We start from the raw sequence: 25,909 nt of genomic DNA, 5'->3' as shown, positions 1-25,909 counted from the left end.
AACTGACAATACTTATGATATGGTATCCGTATCAAGAAAAAAATCGGAATTGTATTATCCTACAGAAATTTTATGCGACATAGTGACGTTATAATAATAATAATAATAATAATAATAATAATAATAATAATAATAATAATAATAATAATACTACGGAACTACATGTTGGGATCACTATAGAATATATCAGGTAAATTCGTTAGAAAGAATCCAGTATAGGGCAGCGAAATTTGTTAAAGGTAAAAGAGAAGATGGAAACGATACGATAAAAGAACTTAAATGGCAAACTTTGGAAAACAGACGTAGGAAAACTAGAATAACATCATTGTATAGAGCACATCTAGGTCAGAAAGCATGGGTAGATATAACGACTCGATTAGAAAAGCCAACGTACTATGGTAGGAATGATCATGATTTTAAAATCAAATGTAGGAAACAGAAAACGGATGTAGGTAAATTGTCATTTTTAAATAGAACTATAAATGATTGGAATGACCTACCTGCAGTGGTCTTTGAGGGCTGTCCTTCCTTAAGGAGATTCAAGAATAACTTAAAAAGTTGTGTATAAAGTGCAAATTAAAATTAAGCTGACATTCAACATTTAATTTCTTTAAGGCGACATGTATTTATTTAGCCTGACGAGTTACTCCCTTGGTTTGAATTGTAAATTACTTAAAAATAGCGTGTAAGAGGGCCTTAGACTAGAAATGTTAGTTTAAATGTAGTTCTGTTTATAAGTATGAATAAGTGTGTAATTATCTGTCTTATATGAACTATTGTATCAGTGAAGCGAGGTGAATGAGTGAAGTTATGGTTTTACAGTGTTGGTGAAATGCGTCATAGTGCCACTACAGTGAGTGAGATGAGAGTAAAGTGAAAGACTATTGAAACTTATGTAGGGCCTATACGTATGTAATTATTGTGTTAAATTGTATTGCGTATTCTTATTGTATTGTGTATATAATTGTATTGTGTATTGTAATTTTATTGCGTGTTGTTTATATTGTGTATACCATTGCCACCGGGTGCTTGCCCACTTGCAGTGTAAAAAAATACATACAATAATATACTTTACCGAAATGTCTAGCTCATGAGTAGGGATCTGGACTCGTGATGCAGGGTTGCTGTCGGTCGTGGGTTCGTGTTTCACTTCAAATGTTTACGTGGCTGTTTCCCCACCTCCAGAAGTTCTCCAATTGTAAGTCGAATGTCAGTTAATTCCATGGCAAATTTTAGCCAAAATATCGTCTCCGAAGCACCAGTCGCACCGAAGATGGATAACCTTACATTTGGTGCAGCGTAGTTTTAATAAGTGATTAAAAAGACGCTTTTCATCGACAGACTTGGCACACATATTCTAGTCATTTGAGGTACACCCGCTTTCGAAATAATTGAGACTAAACAAGTTATCTTTAATTGCGACTTGAAATTTTGTACGCCAATATAGCGTGTATGTGTGATTTCGTATACAGTTGCGTCAAAATTGTAAAACAGGATCCTGGCTTTGAGTCACTCGGGAAGCAAGAGAGAGTGGGCGAGTGGGTGGTGGGTGGGAGCCGCTAACCAACGTCAGCAAGATGGAGGCCCTGCACCCGCATCTACCCACCACCTTCCAGGGTTGAACAAACTCGACACAGAGAGAGTCTTTGTGGATACTTATTAATTTACTCATAAAGATCTTTCTTATCTGGCACTGATCTAAATTTTGTACTTGTTCATGGACCATTCCAAAACTCTCTCCTCACCCACCCGCCGTTGATCGTGGTTCCTGGATTCATACCTGACCAAGGGAAAGAATTTTTGAGGGGTGATGATTAACATTAGCCACGATCATCAGCATCGTCATTAACGTTCAACATCATCATCATTGACGATCAACATTATCAATAAAGGTGAATTAATAACGTCATCGAGAAGGATTTCCATAAGTCACGATCATCTTGACTAACAGTCAACACCGTTATCATTAGTCACGATCGCATTATCAATCAAGATCAATAACGTCATTGAGAAGAATCAATATTGTCACCAAAGAGCTCAATATCGTTGCCATCAGTCACGATCATCAGCGTCGTAAGTAATGATCAACATCGTTGTCATCAGTGACGATCAACATTATCAATGAAGATCAATAACCCCATCGGAAAGAATCAGCATCGTCACCGAAGAGATCAACATCAGTGACAGTCATCAGTAGACTTCGTGGAATTGCCACGAGAATCGCAAAGTTTACTGCGCACGCGGTATAGATTGTATGAGAAAGGTGCGTGCGACGGATGGAGTATGCCTCTGATGTAAACACTGAGCAGTATACTGCGGTTACAATAAAACCTGTATCCTTCATTCAAGAAATATAATGAATGATCATTGAAGTAGGAAATGTCTAAACATGTAAATACACAATTATTTTGTAGTGAGATACATTAACTCTTAAAATTTAATGTAATATACTCACATCATCCTTGAATATGTGCATTACAGTGAAGAGTTACGTACATTTTGAGCGACTGCAAAGTGAACCTCCTCCGATGGTTGCTTAAACACTTTTTATTTTGGGAAAAAATGTACGTTCAACATCACACGCTGTAGTAGGTGCATATTTGAAGAACGGAAAGTCACTACTTTTTAGTACACCAACTTCAGCCGTCTTGTCGTGACCTGATAGTACATAATTTATAATACGAAGTTGTGAATAGGCAGAATTTTTAGCAATAATGTTTCTCAATTTACATTTCACTTTTTCTGAAATTAGTGAATTGTTATTTTGGATAACGGTTTGTGATACTTTATCCTCTATATTAAGGGCTTCTGAGAATTGTAGTTTAGACGATTCTAACAGGGTAATGCTTTTGGACACGATTTTAAAATCAGAATCAATGAACAGAATATCTTCCAACAGCTGTTAAGAAGGCAATGATTTTACAGCTGCAACAGCGGAACTGTCTGTGCTATCCAACGCATCAATTATCTCCATTATTTTGCCGTAATGTTCTGCATAATAATTAACCACGTTCCCCAACGGGTCAAGACTGGCTGCGGAGGTAAGGGTATTCCAGGGGCAATTGTTTGGAACAGCAACACACTCATTGTAGCATGTTTGATTGAATTCTTGTCTGCACTGAACAAATGTTAAGCTTTGACTATTCCAACCACAGTAATGCAAAAACAAGTGCTTACATAGGTATACATTAGTTGTAGCTGCTCTATCTATTTGGACCGGTCACAACTCTTAACATGAACTGCATATACTATGAGACCGGGCGGCCGTTCACCTCCTCTATACTACCGTACATCGGCAACCTGATTGCATGCTGCGTGTGGCAATTCAACGAAGTCTAGTCATCAGTAACAACATCATTAGTCGGGATCATCAACGTCGTCATTAACATCGTTGTCATCAGTGAAGATCAACATTACCAATGATCAATAACCTCGTCCACACCTGTGGAGTAACGGTTAGCGCGTCTAGCCGCGAAACCAGGTGACCCGAGTTCGATTCCCGGTCGGGACAAGTTATCTGGTTGAGGTTTTTTCCGGGGTTTTCCCTCAACCCAATATGAGCAAATGCTGGGTAACTTTCGGTGTTGGACCCCGGATTCATTTCACTGGCATTATCACCTTCATCTCATTCAGACGCTAAATAACCTAAGCTGTTGATAAAGCGTCGTAAAATAACCTACTAAAGTAAAAATCAATAACCTCATCGGAAAGAATCAACATCTTCACCAAAGAGATCAATATCGTTGTCATCAGTCATCCGTCTACGAACATACACGGTGTGTGTGTGTGTGAGGGCGTGTGGGTGGCGTAGGGATAACATGTTTTCTTCCCATGCTATGGGTTGTCAGTTCACCTCCCGATACAGATCATCAGCGGTGGGCTATTAATAATAATAATAATAATAATAATAATAATAATAATAATGGTTTATTTAACCTGACAGAGTTAAGGCCAGAGGACTTTCTCTAACATTCAACCAGGAGTAAGACTGCTATACAAAAAACACTACAAATTTACAAAATACAGTACACATATACAAAAAACTGAAGGAGATAATCATAATACAATGTAAACAACAAGTCAATAGAAATGAGACGTTTTAAATAACAAACAAAAAAGTTAAATGCAGTTCTGCTCGTTTTTGCTTCCTTTTCGAGATAAAAACTGTTTTATATGAAACATTTCATATCGTGTTTTGTGAAAGCCATTGATGTAATTCCCAATATGGTCAACCAATTTAATAGAGCAGTGTATTGTGATAAAATGATTGAAAGAATTTTAATTCCGTCCTGCAAATGTGCAGAAATTTGACCCGAACAACTGTAATTTTTCATTCTGCAAAGGAATTTTACAGTATTACATTCGTTAACATAAAATTTCTGCACAAAATTCTTCCAATCATTTATGATAATAGACCACTCTCTTAAATTGACTGAGCATATTGAGAATGGTTTTTTAAAAACACGCTATGAAATGTTTCACGTGAAACAATTTTTATCTCGGAAAGGAAGTAGAAACGAGCAAAATTGTATCATATTTTTTGTTTCAAATATCTCAAAGAATAACCACTGAAATTAAAGACATTATTTACATTTCATTTTGTAAACAAACAAAAGGATATCAATTTTAAAGTAATAAAACATTAAGGGGAGGCAGAGGTGAATATTTCAAAATCCACAAAATTTATCCCATTCGTTTGAAATTGATCATAAATACTAAGTATGTTATTAGTAATGGACATACCAAGTTTCAACTTTCTAAGTACAATAGTTCTGTAAATATTAATAATTTTATAAAACTTTATATCGTTTGATATAAAATGGTCCATGCACCATATTGTAAGAAATTTTCAATATTTCTTTTCATTTATATGTTCAGAGAAGGTATATAAATAATGATAAGTATTAGTTTATTATGGGAATAATATAGTAATACAGTTATCTTGGTTTTAATTTCATACTTTAAAGGGTACAAAATCAAAAACTAACATGGGAATATCAAAATAAAGATAATAAAAATGGAAAAAAACAAATTTTCTTCAGTTTGTTCAAAATTTCACCTCTGCCTCCCCTTAAGAACAAAGAATGGATAAACCAAATCGCTAAGGGTTCGTGTCCAGGTCTAACCTTGAATTTTTCTTGTGAAAAATCAAGTGACACTTATGGCTGATGACACTGCAATTGGCGTTTTTTTTCCAGTATACAAGCATTTACATCATTTCGTTCTTTCTCCCATCGCCGCGCCGGCTGGCCTACGAGTGTGGGGGGTTGCCTACACGGGACCTGGACGTACAGAGGATCTTAGCACAGTCTACTATATACAGTCACGAAGCTTGAGTTTTGAGGGTGCTAGAAACAATAGACTGTGACGGTACTATTTTACATTGCCTGTAATGAGGCGATATTAGCGATCCTAGTGGTGAGCAATTATATAATGTTTGCATATTTACTACGTATTGAGCTTCGCGACTGTATATAGTAGACTGTGATCTTAGTGCAGTGAGCTGTTTTGGGTGAGAATGCGCTTAACTAGGGGGGTTAGCACAATAGATAGTCCCGTGTGGGATTGTCGCAGCGCAATGGGTTAAATCTCCTCCCAGGAGAATAATAAAAATCCAATATACTTAGTCAGGCTGCAATATGCATTTTATATAATCACAAGATGTTGATAATTTTATTTCTCACTCTGCTTAACTTCCCCTTTTATCCGATTTACACACCACTGCGGGCAGGGAGATTCATTGGCTCGCACACTAGACATCTCACAAATGTGGGCCTCCCTGGCCATGGTTCGGTGTGATGCAGGACACCACAGAGACATCGCAAGACAACAGACAAACATTGTTGTTATCGCTGTAGAGCAACATGTTGTGACATTCTGTGGTTGAACTGTATGGGCTATTCCATCTCAAATCGACCGAAAAGTAGAGAAAATTGACCTTACAATTTCTAAATACAATGAAACTTTTTTTGTAAGTAGAGAACTGTGATACAACGCTTTGTGCAAAGTTTGAGGCATCAGAACTTCATAGTGTTTAAATTAAAAATATTTAAATTTATCGTATTTTCATAAAATTAGCAACTTTAAACTGTTGTGGCTCCGAAACCCTTTCACCCAATGATCAAAATCATGGTTTATTTTGATGATGAGAAATTAAAGTTTATATTGACATATAAACAGATTTTCTTACTTTTTATGGAAATGGAGAAATTTAGATTTTTCCTCTTTAAGACGGCTTTGCCACCGAAAAAAATATTTTTAAAATATATAGTTAGATTCCGCATTGAAAGTACAAATAAACACATATTTTTTACTGATGGTATGTTGATAAGAAAGTATTGACAATATCAAATAAAGAAAATAAATAGTACGCGCGTGAACTAACCAGCTGACTGTGAGACGGGAGCTAGCCGAGACAAGCAAGGACAGGAGACAAACACGTGATGTTTCGTCTAGTAGCGCATAGCTGGGCTACCTTTATCACAGGTTTTCATAAACACAGGAGTAAAATGACGCCCAACGGTCACTTATCTTCAGCTCTCGGCCAGTGCGTGCGGTACTGCGCCCTTCAAGTCCAGGCGTGTGAAAATAATTTATTTAATACCCTCGAAACTTATTTCCGAGGCACTAAGCAAACAATGCCGAATCCCTCTTAATAATGCAAGGTTTTTTCTCAATATTTTTTTTTTACATTTTTACAAATTGGCAAAAAGCCTAAAAGTAAGTAAAATCAGATTATCTGTCTCTCTGTGTACAATAAAAATAAGGATTACTTCTTATCATAACCTACCAAATGTCAGCTTCAAAATGAGCTCCCGTTCAATGTTCTGCAGTAAATGGTTCCAGAGTTCTGAGCGCTGAAAGAGGCTTGTTTTTATAAAATACGCTAAATTTGTCGCTGAACAATACGAAAACCGTTTGACTTTCGATAGTATATTTTTGACAATACACTCTCCTCAGCACCTTGTATAAGTAGGGACAAAATTAGAGTAACTTATTTAAAAATGCGAGGTTTTTTACTGATCGATTTCATATGGAATAGCCCGTATGCATTCGATAAACTACGTGTCATACACTGACTCCGATTAGGGGAATTTACCACTGGCAGGTAGAGCGCTTAGAGTAATTGTAGGGGAATTTACTTCTTTTCCTGGTAATTTAGAGAAATTTATACTTATCCGAGAAACCTGTTATCAGACAGCAGTACTGTGTCTTAAGCAAACGCTTACAAATACCATACACCATATACTTCTGAAAATTATGTTTGAATTGAAGGAAGCTGATTATGGAAAGAGATATGACCTTTCATTGCGTGTAGAACTATAATACAGTCTGATCCGTTTAGGTATGGATAATTTTAATTTATTATTATAAAGCTATTATGATAGTGTTCTTATGAAAATATATAGCGGGATGAAGTTACAGGAGAATGGAGAAAGTTACACAACTCAGAACTGCACGCATTGTATCTGACATAATTAGGAACATTAAATCAGACGTTTGAGATGGGCAGGACATGTAGCACGTATGGGCGAATCCAGAAATGCATATAGAGTGTTAGTTGGAAGGCCGGAGGGAAAAAGACCTTTGGGGAGGCCGAGATGTAGATGGGAGGATAATATTAAAATGGATTTGAGGGAGATGGGATGTGATGATAGAGAGTGGATTAATCTTGCACAGGATAGGGACCGATGGCGGGCTTAAGTGAGGGCGGCAATGAACCTTCGGGTTCCTTAAAAGCCATTTGTAAGTAAAGATAAAAAGATGGGAGTTTCCATATATGACAATTAACAATGCATAATCTGAAAGGACAAATGAAAATCGTAGATGATTAAAATGGCTACTACAAATCAACAGCGGGTACAATGCGTTCTTTGGTATGCTAAATTTGAGAGTGTTAAAAAAGTTCAAAGGGAATTTCTACGTGGGTATGGTGTGCGTAATGTACCTAAATAGGACTTCACTTGGCCCCCAAACCCCCCAGATTTAACCCTTCCTGAATTCTTCGTGTGGGACTTTGTTAAGGACATTGTCTATTCACAGAAACCCAGGAACATTGATGATCTGAGAGCAAAAATTACTCAAACTTTTCAACAAATCATCCCTCTTATGTTACAACGGACATGGGCTGAATTGCATCACCGTTACGAGTTGTGCAGGGTGCGCAATGGAGGTCATGTTGAGCTCTGAGGAATCTCCCATCATTCAGTGTTGTATGCACAAAGTTTCAAGAAATAAAGTTCAGTAGTAAATGTTTTACGGCGTTTTTATTTTCTCCATAGCCAAACGGATCACCCTGTATATTAGTTTAGATGGAAATTGAACGGGAATGGTTATCTAGAATACTGTGGAGATGAGGCCCACTTTACTCTCAGTGGTGGAATCAATCAATATTCACAATTATCGAATATGGACCAAAGAAAATTCACGTACAAAGACTGGAGCAAACCACAGATTCATTCCTATCGTAATTGAAAGCATTTTAACAAATGGATTGGTTTATTGCGTGTATTTGTAATTTTAATTGGTTTTTCTGTATTTAATTATATCTGAATTTCTATTAGACTAGTTGGTGGTGCAATTGTTAGTTTAATTTGCCTATTAGTATTGTATTGTATTGTATTGTATTGTATTGCATTTATTAACATCCCATGGTATTCATACATTGCTTACATCTAGAATATAGAACAAGTCAAAAAATTTTATTATAAAATCTTAATTTATAGTCACAGTCTAGATGAAATATATACAGACGAGATTTACAATATAGTCTACTAGTACAACACAAAGTTTTAGTATCAATTTCATGAAGTGTTATTGAATGTCATAAATTCACCTACAGAATAGAAGGCGTGAGAAATTAGGTACCTCTTTAATTTGGCCCTAAATAATTTTATGTTTTGAGTTTCATTTTTTATATCGATAGGGAGGCTATTAAAATTTTTTACTGCCATATAACGCACTCCTTTTTGATAGCACGATAGACTTGCCGATGGAGTATGGAAGTCATTTTTTTACGTGTATTTATGCTATGAACTGTTGAATTAGTTACAAAGTTTTCACGATTACATACGAGGAAGACTATTAATGAAAAGATATACTGACATGCCATGGGCATTATTTGTAGTTTTTTTGGTAATAGTCCTATACGATTCCCTAGATTTGGCACCTACTATTATTCTAATTACTCCTTTTTGTAATAGAAATATATTGTTACTATCTGTGGAATTTCCCCAGAATATTATTCCAAAACTCATTACCGAGTGGAAGTATGCAAAGTATATTGTTTTTAAGGTATTGATATTTACTATCTTTTGCATAGATCTAATAGCAAAACAAGCTGAATTTAGCTTGGGGGTAATTTCTTTAATATGATTTTTCCAATTTAACACATTATCGATTTTTAAGCCAAGAAATTTGGTTGTTGTTGTTTCTAATAGGGATCTATTATTAATTATTGCGCTAGAAATTTGCGAGGTTGAATTTGGACAGGATTTAAATTGAATTATATTAGTTTTGTTACAATTTAATACTAATTTATTGACTGAGAACCAGTCACATATTTTGAAGAGAATTTCCTCTGTTGAAGATTGGAATGTGTTGGAGTTATTGGCTGTAATTACTATACTTGTGTCATCTGCAATATATTCCATAGTTGCTTATTTCATCTTGATCGCTCAATATATTTCCCATTTAATAGCCTATTAATTTCAACTAAGTTAGTTTATAATAACCCTCTATTTTGTTTTATTTTTCAGTTATCCAGAATAGAAATACATAGGAGCAACACAGAAGATTGTCACGTTTTCCTGAAATGAGTCAAGTGTACGAAGTTTGTGCTGTAACTGGAACTGTAAGTAACAACTTTAAATTTTCAATATAAATATAATTGCAAATTAGGTATCTTAGTATGTTGTGGTTTTAGTCATGCACAAAAGCAATCGCAGGAGTATCTTCATAATCTGGTACAATTAATCACCAATATATGAATGCGATATGAAGGGGTGTACTTACGGCACCGATAAGACAGTCAGTTTCTCGTTGAAGAATTTGCACGTCACCATTGCGCCGAAGTTCTTACGAGAAAACTTGATACACGCGACTGTACAAATTTCCGGCTTCTTGCGTTCAAACCACTTCCGGTCAATCGAGTACCTGAAAGAAAATTCGAAACATCACTTGATCAGCATTACTTAATGATAATGTTATGTAGGCAGTTCGTGAATTTGAACTTTCTCTAAAGAATTATGTCTTAACTTAAGTTCGTTAATGGAAAATTTTTATACTAACATAAGATTTTATTCACTCGGAAATTTATATAGGCATCGCTATCCCATTAGAGGCCTCGTAAGGTTCTTAGAGTGCGGGACATAGAGGTACAGAGGAGTATTCTCGTGATTAGTGCAGGAAATGCTACCCGCTGAACACAGAAAGCGATCTGTTCGGAGAAGGAAGAGGCACTCTAGATCACCAGTTATCATAACGCAGTGGATAACTATGAAAATGGTCCGATAATGTGTTTATAATTAATGACTTAAAAAATAGACGTTCAGATGCAGAAAAATTCTCATATACTTCTCAGATAAAGCTGCCTAATTGAGCTTTGTCGTTTCGATCTGTGCTTTCGACCAATGCTATTAGCCTAAGGAAGTTCCAAACTGATTAATTTTCGTTTCGATTTCAGTTTGAATTAATTTTGCAATCTTCCTACTCCCCTCTGAATTGTGTTTGGAAACAATTTTATTTTATTAAAATCGTCATTTTTTCTGGACTGTGTGTTTCAGTAACATCATTTATGCAAGATTTTGCAAATTCTCCATCTGTAAAAGGCTTCATTAATTTTCCAGTCTTCCAGGCGAGAACATAGCTATTCAGAAGCTGTTTTCATTTAACCTTTAGGGGCCGTGCTAGTATTATGGTCATGACGTCATATAATATGCTATAAAATACGTTGATATTCTTTAATTTTATATAAACGTTAAGGAAATAAATTAAAATTACAGCTACAGTGAAATTATATAATACAACATATTTATTAATAATAATAATAATAATAATAATAATAATAATAATAATAATGATTTATTTAACCTGGCAGAGTTAAGGCCATACGGCCTTCTCTAACACTCAACCAGGAGTAAAGACTGCGTTACAAAAACACTACAAATTTACAAATTACACTACAATTTCTACAATTTTACACACAAAATTGAATAAGATAATAATAATAATAAAAAATAAACAACAAATAAGAAGAAATCGGACATAATATATAACATACAGAAAGAAAGAAAAAAGCATAATAATATGTGAACAGCAGGTCAAAATAAATGAGGCATACAAAAAAAAGACAATTATTCATAATAATAATAATAATAATAATAATAATAATAATAATAATAATAATAAAATAAGAATAGTAATAATGATGATGATGATAATAATAATAATAATAATAATAATAATAATAATAATAATAATAGTAATATTAGTAATAAAATAGTGCAGTACAAAGTATACAGTGAATACAATATTTCTAAGTACACACAATAAGGAAAATTAAGATTATATATAGCTCAACTTATCACATTAGAGATATAACATTATCGGAAAATATGAAAACAAAAATATAAAATAAGTTGAATATCATTAGAACATAAAAAAAATGTGAAAACGTGGAAACATGCAATACAACACTTGTCATAATAGTAAGTTAGTTTGGCAACTCATCATAAGATAATTTTCTAACTTTGATTTGAAAGAATTCAATGTTCGGCAGCCCTTGACTTCAGGCGGCAGAGAGAGGAATATAAGAGGAATATAGAAAATAAAATAAAGTAGGAACTAAAATTTAAAATTACAGCTACAATGAAATTATATAATTGTAATATTAATTAACATTGAGAAGAATAATATCGTACGTGAATAAAATAGGACAATTTATGACAAAAATATATATTCCAAAATTATAGAATACAAATATAATATAGGCTGATTAATTTATACACGTAGGCTATAAATTTATTTAATCAAATTGAAGACGTTAACATATTTGTAATTTTCTTGTTATATGTTAGTGGGTTACATGTTAGAAGTTCTGGGTGTAATTTGGCTAAAGAATTATACAATCGAGAGACAAATTAATGCTATGCTTTAGACCAGCAGATGTGAGACATTTAGGTTCTACTAATGTTGAATTATTATTTCGTCTTGTGTCATGATTATGTGCCTGTAATATAAACTTATTACAATTTTTGTGATAAAATTTTAACAGAGTATATTTATAAATTTGTTCAATATTAAATACATTAAATTCAGAATAAATTAATTTAGTCGGATAATCAAAACGTTTCTTAAAACAAATTTTAATTATTCGTTTTTGTAGTAAATTTGACGGACTAAGATTAATTTTTGTACTTCCACCCCAAACAATTATACCATATTGAATGATAGACTGAATAATGGCCAAATAAACATTTCGTAGAACTCTAATTGGTAAGTAGCATCGAAGATTAACGAATTTATAAATTGTTTTACGAAGCCTCTTACAAAGATAGGTAATGTATGCTATTCATTGCAATAATATATTTATTAAATATTTATTAAACAAAATGTGTACAAATAACTTCTAGTTAATTGTTCCAAACAGATAAGTATAGATGGACCTTGTGTTTAACTTGACTTAAGTAATATAGTAGTTTATCGGACTACCATTATGGCTTTTAAATTGGCAACCCTAGTTTTGGGCCATCAAACTGCGGCCCCTCCCCTAAATGTTATGTCCATAAGGAAGCATTTTGTGGTGCCAAGGTATTCTGATGGACTACAAATTGTGTGATGGGTTGTAAGTCATCGCAATTGGCAGAGGGACGCTACGAGCCAGCCAGTCTCCTTGAGATCCAGGTGGAGCCTGAACAGACAGCGGCGAGTGGGTGGTGAGCGGACCAGACAATTAGGATTCTTGTTTATTATTGCTAGTAACGCCCTCAACAATGAAACTTATGATAGATTAATATGAATTTCAATTTTACTTTTTGCTTGTTTGTTTTTTGCGCAGTCATTCCTCTGTCCACGAATTTTAGTCATGCACAAGAACACATTAAGAATCCTGTGCTGAAACCTAAAATGCTTATGATGCATGCAAATATGTCCGTAAAAGTGCAAATATGCCAATAAATAAACACTAATAAAAGAAGAGAAACAACTTTTCCTGTAACAATATGAATGCTAATGAGTAGGGCTAGGATTTTGATGACCTAAAAAACATGAAAAAAATGTCCTAAAAACAATGCATTTATAACCTAAAAATCTTTCAAAAATGCTCTTAAAAATTTCCTAAAAATCGATCTTACATCCTAAAATTGGCTTAGTACGAAAATAAGTTTTGTGCTGCTTAATATTTAGACTAGTAATTAAGTTAAATTCTAGTATATACCAATATTCAAGTTTATTTAATTTTGCATAATTTGTTCTAAGTAGTACACTTTAATTAATTATTTTACCTGATGTAGTTTCCATGTAGTCTACCACAAGGCTATTCTTATCCGGAACTAGCAGGTATAGAGGAGTCTACATTGAAGGGGTGGCTGGACTGTTCCATTACATGGGGTGTACTACGTTAAAATGGCAATATTTGTGTAGAAAAACGATTAAAATATTATAAAAAATATTGGGTATTAATGGACAAAATATGTAGGCCTTAAGAAAATATCGAAAGAAATAAACATTTTTTGACATTAACCTTAAGTACTTGCGTCAGGTCTATATGACTCGAGTGTTTTTTCTTTCCTCTGTTTTCTTTGCTGGAAGGTAATATGAAGAGTGGCGATGGTGTGTAATTTCTTCTATTGTTGAAGTCTTTGAAACGGTCTAGCTGTAGTCATTATCATTTAGCGCCAACTTACTTACTGGCTTTTAAGGAACCCGGAGGTTCATTGCCGCCCTCACATAAGCCCGCCATCGGTTCCTATCCTGAGCAAGATTAATCCAGTCTCTATCATCACACCCCACCTCCCTCAAATCCATTTTAATATTATCTTCCCATCTACGTCTCGGCCTCCCTAAAGGTCTTTTTCTCTCCGGCCTCCCAACTAACACTCTATATGCATTTCTGGATTCGTCCATACGTGCTACATGCCCTGCCCACCTCAAACGTCTGGATTTAATGTTCCTAATTATGCCAGGTGAAGAATACAATTTGTGCAGTTCTGTGTTGTGTAACTTTCTCCATTCTCCCGTAACTTCATCCCTCTTAGCCCCAAATATTTTCCTAAGAACCTTATTCTCAAACACCCATAATCTCTCATTTAGCGTCAACAGCTGTTTATATATTGTGATTTGACCCGATGCGAGTACTTAAGGGTTAATAATAGGGATTTTTGGCCAAAATTAAATGAAAATGCCTAAAAAAATGACCGAATAAAACAAAAAATGCTATGAGTTGAAACAGGCAAAAAATGCAAAAAAAAATGCCCTAACAAATTATATGTTTTAAAACACTCAGTTTATCACATAACATATAAATACTAAGGCAGCAATGTCTCTGGCTTACTAGAAAAAAGATGCAATTTCATCAAAATCCTAGTCCTACTAATGAGTATTAATTTATATTATTCCTTGGAGGTTGAGGCAGAGGTGGTTCCGTTGTCTAAAATCAGCGAAGAGTTGCAGTTCGGTTTTCTTTGAGAAACTGCGTCTGTTGTCCCTGAAGTTGCTTCTTAATCGTGAAAACTTCTTTCCACGTTACGCGTGGTTATCGGGGCGTATTTAAATGGCGTTAATTGTTCTACAAACAGAAATAAATCTTTTGGTGTGATGGAGGATTTTCCTTCGAGAATGTCTGGAATATCGCACAACTGTTGGTATCCATGATTTTTTAAAATAATGTTAGTCCCTTATCTCCTTACTGTAAGCTGCACATCCGTATCTTTTACATGTATATTTGGAGAAAACGTGTGCGGGGTATTCGAGAAAATATGGTACAAATTTATCTCGAAAAAAAAAACTAATTTCTAATAAATTCGTGCTAAAAAGAAAAATTTTGCAAGTAGTCTACACAAAATATCGCGTTTGTTCTGCGAGGTTGAACTTGCGATATTTTGACCCGGAAGGGCGTGCAACATAAATTTTTTGCTTTTATAAGCTAAAAATATCGCATTTCGCGAATCCCTGGTTTGCGAAAACTACATAGGTATCTCTATTTTTTTGTTATTTTACGACGCTGTATCAACATCTCAGGTTATTTAGCGTCTGAATGATATGAAGATGATAATGCCGGTGAAATGAGTCCGGGGTCCAGGACCGAAAGTTATCCAGCATTAGCTCATATTGGGTTGAGAGAAAACCCCGGAAAAAACCTCAACCAGGTAACTTGCTCCGACCGGAAGTCGAACCCGAACCACGTGGTTTCGCGGTCAGACGCGCTAACCGTTACTCCACTCTGTTTATGATATATGATTTGGATGATGAGACAGGTTTTTATTTTAGTGTCTATGACACAAGTACGATGGGAGACACATGGAAAAGCTGCGCTCTTCTTTTGTTTTCTGTGGGGAAGAAGTAGTGCGTCGCGAACTTGGCACGGTCGAGTTTTCTCGAGGGCGCAATTTTCTTGTCGGGGTTGCGCCGTTCGCTGATGGATCGCGCTAACTTCGTCGTTCGAGGGAATGGGAATGGAATTAGCGCCTACAGAAGAGGAGGGATGTCGCCAGGGGTAGTTAGGCATCAGCGTCCAGCCCTCGAAAATCTCCTCGTCTCCCTAAGTGCGCCTCCCCTTGTCAGAAATAAAACTGTGCTTTGATGACCAATGAATTATATGTTACGCATTTCCGGTTTGGAAAATCGTCTGGTGTTTTCTGTAGTAATTGCACGAGTGCTGTTCCATCTTTTTTTTTGTTTTTATTGGGTTATTTTACGACACTGTATCAACATCTCAGGTTATTTAGCGTCTGAATGAAATGAAGGTGATAATGCCGGTGAAATGAGTCCGGCACCGAAAGTTACCCAGCATTTGCTCGTATTGGGTTGAGGGAAAACCCCGGAAAAACCTCAACCAGGTAACTTTCCCCGACCGGGATTCGAACCCGGGCCACCTGGTTTCATAATATTAGAGAAATAAAACCAATACTGCAGGAAATTCCCCCTCCCTCCACCGTAGATGGACAGATAGCACGCTACAATCCACTTCATCGGTGTCAGAGATAATGAACACGTCCATTCCCTTGAACTTCTCGAAATCAATTTTCTGCAGCAACTGGAAGTCCGATGCAGGATGAATTTTAATCGTGCAGTATTTTGTGACAAATTCACAAAATTTTTTATTAGCACAAGTTATTGAGTAGCTATAATTATATACAATTTCGTTTGAATATTCTCATCGCTATAATTTGTAGCTTTAAATATTCAACTTCAATAAAATTACTCTTTTATAGTCACCGACGGCTCTGACAATATTAACAAGCTCATATAGATACTGGCGGAACCAGAAAATTCCGATGGCTGCATGGGAAGGGAAGCTTAATACACGACTAGAGCAACCATGTGCCTCGCTTGTTTTGATCATCAGCTCTTCATGGGGGTTATAATATAACACCCCGCTCCCACTTCGGGCACGCCACTATATGAATGATTGGATTATGGATGTGAAAGTTGGCAACAGAGCAATGACGTGATGTGGGTAGTCCATTAGATGCGTTGCTACAATGGGACACGTAGAGAGACTTATTTCGCTGTGAATTTTTGTGCTACGTAATCGTTATTGTAAGACAAAAATGTACAGTTACATCTTATAAGGTGTCGACAGCCTGAAGATAAACAATTCAACATATCAGGGATTTTGGTTCTTGATTTCTTGCCATACATTTATATTGGCAAAGCTCTGATATGAAATCGTTTAAGGATGAAATTTCGGCCATTTATAGTCAAATGTTACTTTTTTGTTGTAATGACAAAAATCTCGTTGGGGGTTTTTTTTTTCCAATTTTTTCCCCAAAAATTTTATTTCCCAACTAATATGGATTCCCAAATCAATTATTCTAATTTCTATCTCCCAATCCACTTTTCCCAATTTTTCCCCAATACAATTTTGTTCCACATTCAGATTATTCCAATTTTTATCAATTTTCCCAAAACAATTACTCACATTGTTCTTAAAATCACTTAGCAACATTACTTTGTAAATACAGTGAAACTTCCCTTAACGGACACTTCCCAATAGCGGACTCCTCTCAATAGTAAAATAACATTGGCCCTTAAATATTATTTTAATGTACCGAAGTACATATGATATTTCCATGCAGATATTTTACGTCATCATTCGATGAAAGAGTAATGGAACGGTACATTAAAATAATATATATATATATATATATATGATATGCGTAAATCAGTTCGTGATTTAAGACGGCGCTTATTCCGTCGGATCCCGGCCAACTAGTCACTCATAACGAGTGCACCTCAGCACATGTGTGGACTTCAGTCCTACGTTCATAGACATCTATGACGTAGTGCAGAGGGCGGCCACTAGAGGGAACCCAAGAGTTGGAACTTAAACTGAGACGATTCTGTCCGGCACCGGGATGGGTATCCGGTATGGCTTAGTGGATAAAGCATCAGCACGTAGAGCTGAAAACCCGGGTTCAAATCCCGGTGCCGGAGAGAATTTTTCTCTGTTCCATTACTCTTTCATCGTATTGGACCTTAAGATAAAATTCTTCCAAATAGCGGACATTTTCAATAACGGACACGGACACTGAAATGTATCTCCCAACAACAATTAAAACTTCCAAATAACGGACAGCGTGAAAGAAAAAAAAAAGACGGTTGTAAATTAAACGGAATTCTAACGGAACTCTTTGCAACAATCATTATCGTGCATTTGAACGTTCTTGTACTTCATTGAAGGTAAGCAGCATAGTTGTCAGTTGTGATACTGTACGTGAGCAGTCCGTACTTTCTTAGTTTGTCAAGTTGAGTGTTCGGAAGTACAGTCACATTAAAAATGTCACAAAAACGTAAACGTTTGTCACTAAAAGAGAAAGTGGATATTGTAAAGCATAGTGAGAAGGAGAAATTAAGTGTTCGTGAGCTGGCCACAAAGTTTAATGTGGGAAAAACTCAGGTTAGTGAAATTTTGAAAAACAAGGATGTTATTTTAAAATCATACACTGAGAATGCAAATGAGAACACAAAAAGAGCTTTTCCTAAAACTGAGGGGCTTGCCATTGAGAATTTAACATATGAATGGTTCTGCCGTGCTAGAGCAAATAAGATGTCTTTATCTGGGATTTCTCTCTGGATGAATACTGCAAACAATCTCACTGTCTACTGTACTGTACTGTAAAATATAGTGTTGGATATGTATGAGAAATTTTAATGTACTGAAAGAGTACATACTAACGATTTTCTAAATAGCGGACCCTTCTCAATAACGGACATTTAATTTTTCCCCGGCGGTGTCCGTTATTGGGAAGTTTCACTGTAGTTGAAATAATAAATTATAGTAGGAGAGGAAAACTACTGCATATTAATGGTTACCTGTGTTACAAACATTCAGAGAGAAATGAAAGTAGCCTACGTTTTGGAATTTGAGTGTTCCGCTCGTGTAATAACTCCAAGTAGCAGAAACAGCATAGACATAAAAAAAGGGCCAGATACTTCTCTGCATTCACATGCTCCAAATTTAGAAGAGACAGAGGTCCTGAAAGTTACTGCGAATGTGAAAAGATCAGAACTGAACATTCTGAAGCACCACCAGGACAAATTTTAAGAAACGAGTTGCGGGAAGTACCATCCTGTATTTTAGGAGAACTCCCTGATCGACAAAATTTGAGAAAAGCTATTACTCGAGAACGTCACGAGCGCAACTCCAACCCCTAATCTATATGTCACCAAAGTTTCAGGACCTCACCAAACATTTAATGCAACTACTGGGTTGTTTAGCATCGATGGAATTGGTGATATACAGAATGATTCACGAGGATTTACCGTCCCTTACGGAGTTTATTTCCGATGACATTCTGAGCAAAAAATGTCATATAAACATTTGTCCTAATCTGAATAGTTTCAAAGTTACATTGATTTGAAGTTGTTAGTAAAATACCTTTTTTCTTTAGTTATATATATATATATATGTATATATATATATATATATATAACAAATAGAGACTGAACTATTCAGAAGTATCATTTCTTTAATTGGCTAGTGTTCTGAAGCTAAAAAATGTGTTGTTGATTGTTTTTTTTTTTACAAATTCTTCTTATGAAACATGCACGTAAATATATTTGACATTTTAATGAAATTCTTTCGTGTTGAGATTTTTTACTAAATGTCCAAGAGAGGAAATAGCATGGTAGCGGCTTCTCCAAGAAAGTATTTTAAAAATAAGCTTTACATTTTAAAGTGGTGTTCTGTTTTCGGAATTCGTACTAATCATTTCACGTGATCAAACTACATTTTTAGGTTGGATCTCGCGAATCGTAAACTGTTTAGTCAAAGCAATGAATTTCATGTTCCCAGACAAAATAAATTTTAATATTAGATCATACTAATCCTAATTACCAACATACTATGCGAGAAGTCCAGGAGGAAAATATACTACTTCATAATTTATTGAACCATTCAGGAAACACTTCGCAACATAAAGATGTAAGACATTGTTATTGTTAATTACTATATTATTATTATTATTATTATTATTATTATTATTATTATTATTATTTCAGTACGTAGCATTGTGATTTTTCCCTCTTTGGTGATAACTGGTGATAGTTGGCAACATTGAAGACGGCCAAATTGAACTTTTAGTAACTATAATCTTTTCGCTGTAAGACAAATCCTAATATAAACAATAGCACGTGACTGAAGTGAGGCTTCATTGGCCGCTGTTTGGCGCCATAGATTCTCAGTACGTGTTCCCGCCTACTGTTGTACATTCTGTTTCATGTTAAACATTTCCCGTTACTCGTCAAGTAGGCCTAACCTCACTACTATGCATTCGTTTACTTAGGAAATATTTACTTTATAATTATTGTAATTGAAACTCAGTTAACTTATTGTTATTATATACCTTTAAGACTATTTGTTTTTCTCCGCTTTTGAGAGAGTTTCCACTCTTATGTTTAATAACCACACACACACCGAGGATGCAGAAGCGATACTTCAGTGCCACATGATTACGTGAACAACTACGAGCTCGAGTGACGCCAGTTTGTTACAAGAACAGACTACCTCGGTATTACTGTTGGTATTCATCCGCGTTCATAGTACATAACAAAATATAAAAGTAGCTTTTCTTTTACATAGCGTTTTACATATGAGTGAAGTCATATGTTTCATCATTTTTAACAACTAGAATTCAATGTTTTATTTTCAAATAATACAAGATTATAGTTTCCAAATACAGACTATATTTTCCTGAGTCGTGTGAGTGTTTCGTCTGGGAGCCAATCACGGGTATGACAGCAACGTGCTTATGTTTACATTAGGATTTTTCTTACAGCGAAAACAGTATACACTTACGTGATCCTCACTATAGACGGAAATCTGCGCTATATTTTAGTACTGAATACGTCATATCTGCCTAGTATCATACTAACACTAGTGTTACACCTACTCCACTTGACCCTAATGACAATGATAATAACCACAATAATAACAGTAATGATGACAGAGATCTGTGATAAACAAAAAATGTTAGGGAAGGAATAAATTAAACATTTTATTGCCCACGCCAATCAGCGAAAATGTAGATAAAGTTTCCTGTAATGCCGGACCACCGCAGAGCAACAATAATTTATTCATGTTTGCGTGTCCATGCGCGCTCTGTAGCGGGAAAACGCAACAGGATGTCGCGCGACTCGGTTACAGCAAATTCTGGAATACGAGTATTTTACGCTAGCATTGTATCTTGTCAGAGTAGTTAAAATCACTAGCAACCAAAGTACAGTACTTCAAGATGTATAACCAGAAATAGCGTGAAGCCAGGTCGCTGAAGGGTAGTTGTAAAGGGTACAAGTTTTCTAGACATCTGTTTGTGCCTGTAGAATTAGTGACAGCTAATCCCTCAGAAAAAGAAATCCCGAATAGTTCTCTCGTCGTACTGGGCTTTTAAATTATTTCTGGCAGGAAACAATTTCTTAGGGTACATTCTTAGAATTCGTCAACTGGAAGATAAAGTTTTCATGGGAAAACCTACCTACTTTATCTTCTTCCGTTTCCGTAATGGCCTGAGCAAACGTTAATTAAAAACCTGAGTGTCACGAAAGTGGAACATGTTAAATGTCTCTTTTTTTTTTCTTCATATTTGTTACATCACACCGTCTTTCTTCCTCTGTTCATTTCTTCTTTCTTTCGTTTCAATATTTCTTCCTTTCTTTGTTTCCTTATCAATTTCTCTCTCTGTTTCTTTATTCCTTTGTTTCCTCATTTCTTTATTACTTTCTCCTTTGTTTCTCCGTTTTCATCTTTCTTTGTTTCTTTATTTATCTTTCTTTGTTTTATTCCTTTTTTTCTTCATTTCCATGTTTCTTTCTTCCTTTGTTTCTTTATTTCTTGCTTTCATTTGTTTCCTTGTTACTTCCTTATTTGTTTCTCCATTTTTATTTTCCTTTGTTTCTTTATTTGTCTTTCTTTGTTTTTTATTCCTTTTTTCCTTCGTTTCCATGTTTCTTTCTTCCTTTGTTTCTTTATTTCTTCCTTTCATTTGTTTCCTTGTCACTTCCTTATTTGTTTCTCCATTTCTATTTTCCATTGTTTCTTTATTTCTGTCTTTCTTTTGTTTTTTAATTCCTTTTTTCCTTCGTTTCCATGTTTCTTTCTTCCATTGTTTCTTTATTTCTTCCTTTGATTTGTTTCCTTGTTACTTCCTTATTTGTTTCTCCATTTCTATTTTCCATTGTTTCTTTATTTCTGTCTTTCTTTGTTTTTTATTCCTTTTTTCCTCTGTTTCAATGTTTCTTCTTTCTTTGTTTCTTTAATTCTTTCTTCCTTTGTTTATTTATTTCTTCCTTGGTTTCATTTTTTTTGTTCCTTTCTTTACTCCTGTGCTTTGTTTCAATATTTCTTCCTTCCTTTGTTTCTTTATTACCATCTTCTTTTGTTTCTTTATTCCTTTTTTTTTTAAGATTTCTTCCTTCCTTTGTTTCTTTTTTCTTTCTTCCTTTGTTTCCTTTTTCTTTCTTCCTTTGTTCCTTATTTATTTCTTTCTCTCTTTCCTCCTTTGTTTCTTTCTTTCCTTCCTTTGTATATTTATCTATATCTTCATTTGTTTCTTTGAAGGAAGATTGGGGTGAGAGGAAATGTCTTTGTGAGTTCCAAGCCTGTTGGTCACTTGTCTCACTCTGATTTCCGCCGTTCCATGTGGTAAACCTCGAGGCACATTAACAGAGAATGGAGCGAGACGGACCTCGTTGAAAACCACTTTTTTTTTTTTTTTTGTGGTACGTTAGAGTAAAGGCTCATTCACAATGAAAATTAAACATAACATAGCCGTTAACTTAAAAATGTAAACGCTACGGTAAAATCAAGACGTCATACCATCATTCACGATGGGAACATAAACATAACAGCAAAGATACTTGGTAACCATGGAAACATAACAACGACGCCATTTACTCATAGCTATTCTGTCATGTACTTCAGCGCTCCACGATTGTGTTCTGTTTGCAAATCACATGAACATAAGTATGAAAGTTTGGAGTTCGCAGACTTTCATGTTAACGTATAACGGTAATGTTAATGTCAGTGTTTATGTGAATCATTGTGAATGATCCCATTTGATAACCTGGTCGCATACTTCTGTGTTTATGTTACGGTTATGTTTAATTTTCATTTTGAATGGGCCTTAAACCTGCCCTGTCAAAACGTTATAATTTATCCTTTCTTGTAGGTGGAATATAGTCACCTCAGGTATCGAGTTAAGGCTGGTTCACAATAAATCGGGAACGAGAACCAGAATGAAAACGAGAAGCAGAGGACGTGAATATGAAAATTTTTTATTCACAATAAACCGAGAAAGTAGACGACTATGCATATCGATATGCATGTCAATAACGATATGTAAATTCGATATTACGCATTCTGATGTTATTTGTGTGTAATTGACCAACGGCGTTCTCTCATGAGTACAAGGCAGCCAACATAAACACAGGTTAACCAACTTCAAAATCTCAACTGAAACATTTGGTACGGTACTACTCGTATAAATATGCCCATGCATCTTTATTATCACAACCTATTTTAAGTCTACCATAACGTAAAATAATTAGAGAAGAAACATTTGTAATAGAACAAAAATGAACAAAACAGTAGTCATTGAATTGAAGCATGAATATGTAGTGGGGGTAATACAACCAATACAGTAATAAAATATGATTCACTTACGATCGGTGTTCAAAGATGCAGCTATTGAAAGCCACGTATTCTCCTTCATTTTCTTTATACGAGGCGCGCCGCTTATCGTAAACGTGAGGATTTTCCTCAACACTCAATACTAGAATCTCATCAAATAAAACTTGCTCCATGATGCACAGCACAGAACAAAATAATGCATAGGTTATGTCACGGTCTTCTTGCTACAAAATATATGATGACAAAATAGCTTTTAGATAGCATTAGAATGAATCTAGTGGGCTGTGATCGGAAACGTGAACGCCAAAGTTGAAACTTGGCCAACTCTCCGTTCTCGATCCCGGGCTCCGGCAAGCTTTTCGTTAATTGTGAATGCTCACATTTAAATGTACATTTTAACAATTTTACCGTTTTCGTTCCGATTCTCGTTTTCGGTTTATTGTGAACCAGCTTTTATCAGTGTTAAGATTTAGGTGAATATTGCGCTCTGGTGCACAAAATATAGCAGATTGCACTTGTAGCCCTGCCATGATTTCAGTGATCGTTCTCTCAAGTGGTCCTCCTCTCGCCCCCGGACGCACGCAGTAAAATTTAATTCAACTAACCGGCATGGGTATGTGGTCACGAGATACAACCGCTGGACCAGCGGGTAGCGAGAGAGAGAAGGGAACACCGCATGAGAACGTCCGCACTCCGAACAGAGATCGAACTCCTAGCCATTAGCATTCCCAACTGCTGCTGCAGCTCGCTTCGAGTCCGCTGAGAATCGAAGTGCGGCACGTTAGCATATTTTCTTAATATAGTAGCAATAATTTAGCTTTATTAATTCCCTAATTGCTTTTGCAATCGATAGTGCAATCGATAGTGCAATCGATAGTGCAGTCATTCCACCGGAGAATGCGTTTATATGCCCCCCAGGCCTAGTAAACCGCATTTGCCCAATACCTTGATACGGTACTCACATGCAAATGGACTTGATACAGGATTAGCTTCGGCAGGGAAGTGGGCCTCTAGAAATTGTTATGAGCGTGTTGGAAATCTACTGCGCTTCACAGCTGATATATCGGGGTTCACACGTCCCATATGCACCCGGGTTCAGAAAAAAAAAACACACCATCACGTTCGTATCTATGTAGACCATATCTCTTCGTATTAAGGCTCGATTCACATTATACGGGACATCAACGTCACGGACCATCACCGTCACGTCCAATGCAAACTCATTCACATTTAACGACAAGTGACCGTCAGTTTGCCGGCGTCATCCAGAATAGATAAGTTGTTTATGGTCTCAAAAAATGTCGTAACCCTCATGTGAGACAATGAATTGCACTGTAATTTGTAGGGTTCATCATAAAAATGTCTAAGGAAAGCATAAGAAAAATTTGGAATCAAAATCTTTTTTGGACAGTGAGAAACGTCACCAGTTCAAAATAGATCAAAAGTTGATAAGCGGCAAAAGTTTTTTTTTTCATTTTAGATTGGGGGTTAAAGCGAGAGAAATGCTTAGAAAGAATGGAAATTGCTTTTAAAATAATAATAATAATAATAATAATAATGATAATCTACTAATAATAAATCTGTAGCCGAAATTTTTCTGGTACTTTTCGATTTTCCAAAAATAATTGGTCCTAACATATATAATTAACCACCCTGAAACCGAAAATCGCTTTTTTGAAATTTTTGTTTGTATGTCTGTCTGTCTGTCTGTCTGTTTGTTACCTTTTCACGCGATAATGGATGAACGGATTTCGATGAAAATTGGAATATAAATTAAGTTCGTTGTAACTTAGATTATAGGCTATATGGCATTCAAAATACATTATTTAAAAGGGGGGTTATAAGGGGGCCTGAATTAAATAAATCGAAATATCTCGCATATTATTGATTTTTGTGAAAAATGTTACATAACAAAAGTTTCTTTAAAAATAATTTGCGATAAACTTTATTCCTTCAAAAATTTTGATAGGACTGATATTTAATGAGATAAATGAGTTTTAAAATTAAAATAACTGCCATCTAAGGCCGTGTAATGAATTAAAAAAACAAATGACTTCGTCTATAAGGGGCCTTGGACAGCAACAATCGAAAGCTATGAAAGATAGCCTACAGAGAATTTTTCTGTGTGTGTATGAAGTAATATCGGAAGCTAAATTAACCGATTTGTATAATTAATTATTATTTCACCATTGGAAAGTGTAGTTTCTCTAGATGGACATAATGCTATAATGTTATTACTGTAATTTCTGATATAATATAATATAATATAATATAATATAATATAATATAATATAATATAATATAATATAATATAATATAATATAATATAATATAATTTAAGTTATTTGAAGGGTTCAGAACCATAGTGGGCCAAACGCCATTTACTGAATACGTAGAAAACAAGGGTTAAAATTAAGTTATTACCATAATTCAATGGAAACCTATAACAAGTAAAATAAAATATACACATTAAATCTAAATGATGTCAATGTTCATTAAACTATGGTTGCATGTAATAAAAATTAGAAACATGTTAAAGGAATTGTCATTGCACCAATGAGT

At 35.1% G+C, this 25,909-nt stretch overlaps 1 protein-coding gene across 4 annotated transcripts in view; it reads right to left on the bottom strand.

Moving 5' to 3' along the window:
* chn (zinc finger transcriptional factor charlatan) overlaps positions 1 to 25,909 on the bottom strand; it is a 319,048-nt gene that overhangs the window by 69,015 nt on the left and 224,124 nt on the right. For all 4 annotated transcript variants that reach the window (XM_069825311.1, XM_069825315.1, XM_069825314.1 and 1 more), the window contains exon 2: positions 10,015 to 10,155. The gene's annotated coding sequence lies outside the window, so the exon portion shown is untranslated. The remainder of the gene's footprint in view (positions 1 to 10,014; positions 10,156 to 25,909) is intronic.

Source organism: Periplaneta americana, chromosome 5 (assembly GCF_040183065.1).
Source record: "Periplaneta americana isolate PAMFEO1 chromosome 5, P.americana_PAMFEO1_priV1, whole genome shotgun sequence".
NCBI classification, from domain to species: domain Eukaryota; kingdom Metazoa; phylum Arthropoda; class Insecta; order Blattodea; family Blattidae; genus Periplaneta; species Periplaneta americana.
The sequence above is the reverse complement of the archived record's forward strand: the minus strand, read 5'-3'. Positions and strand labels throughout refer to the sequence as shown.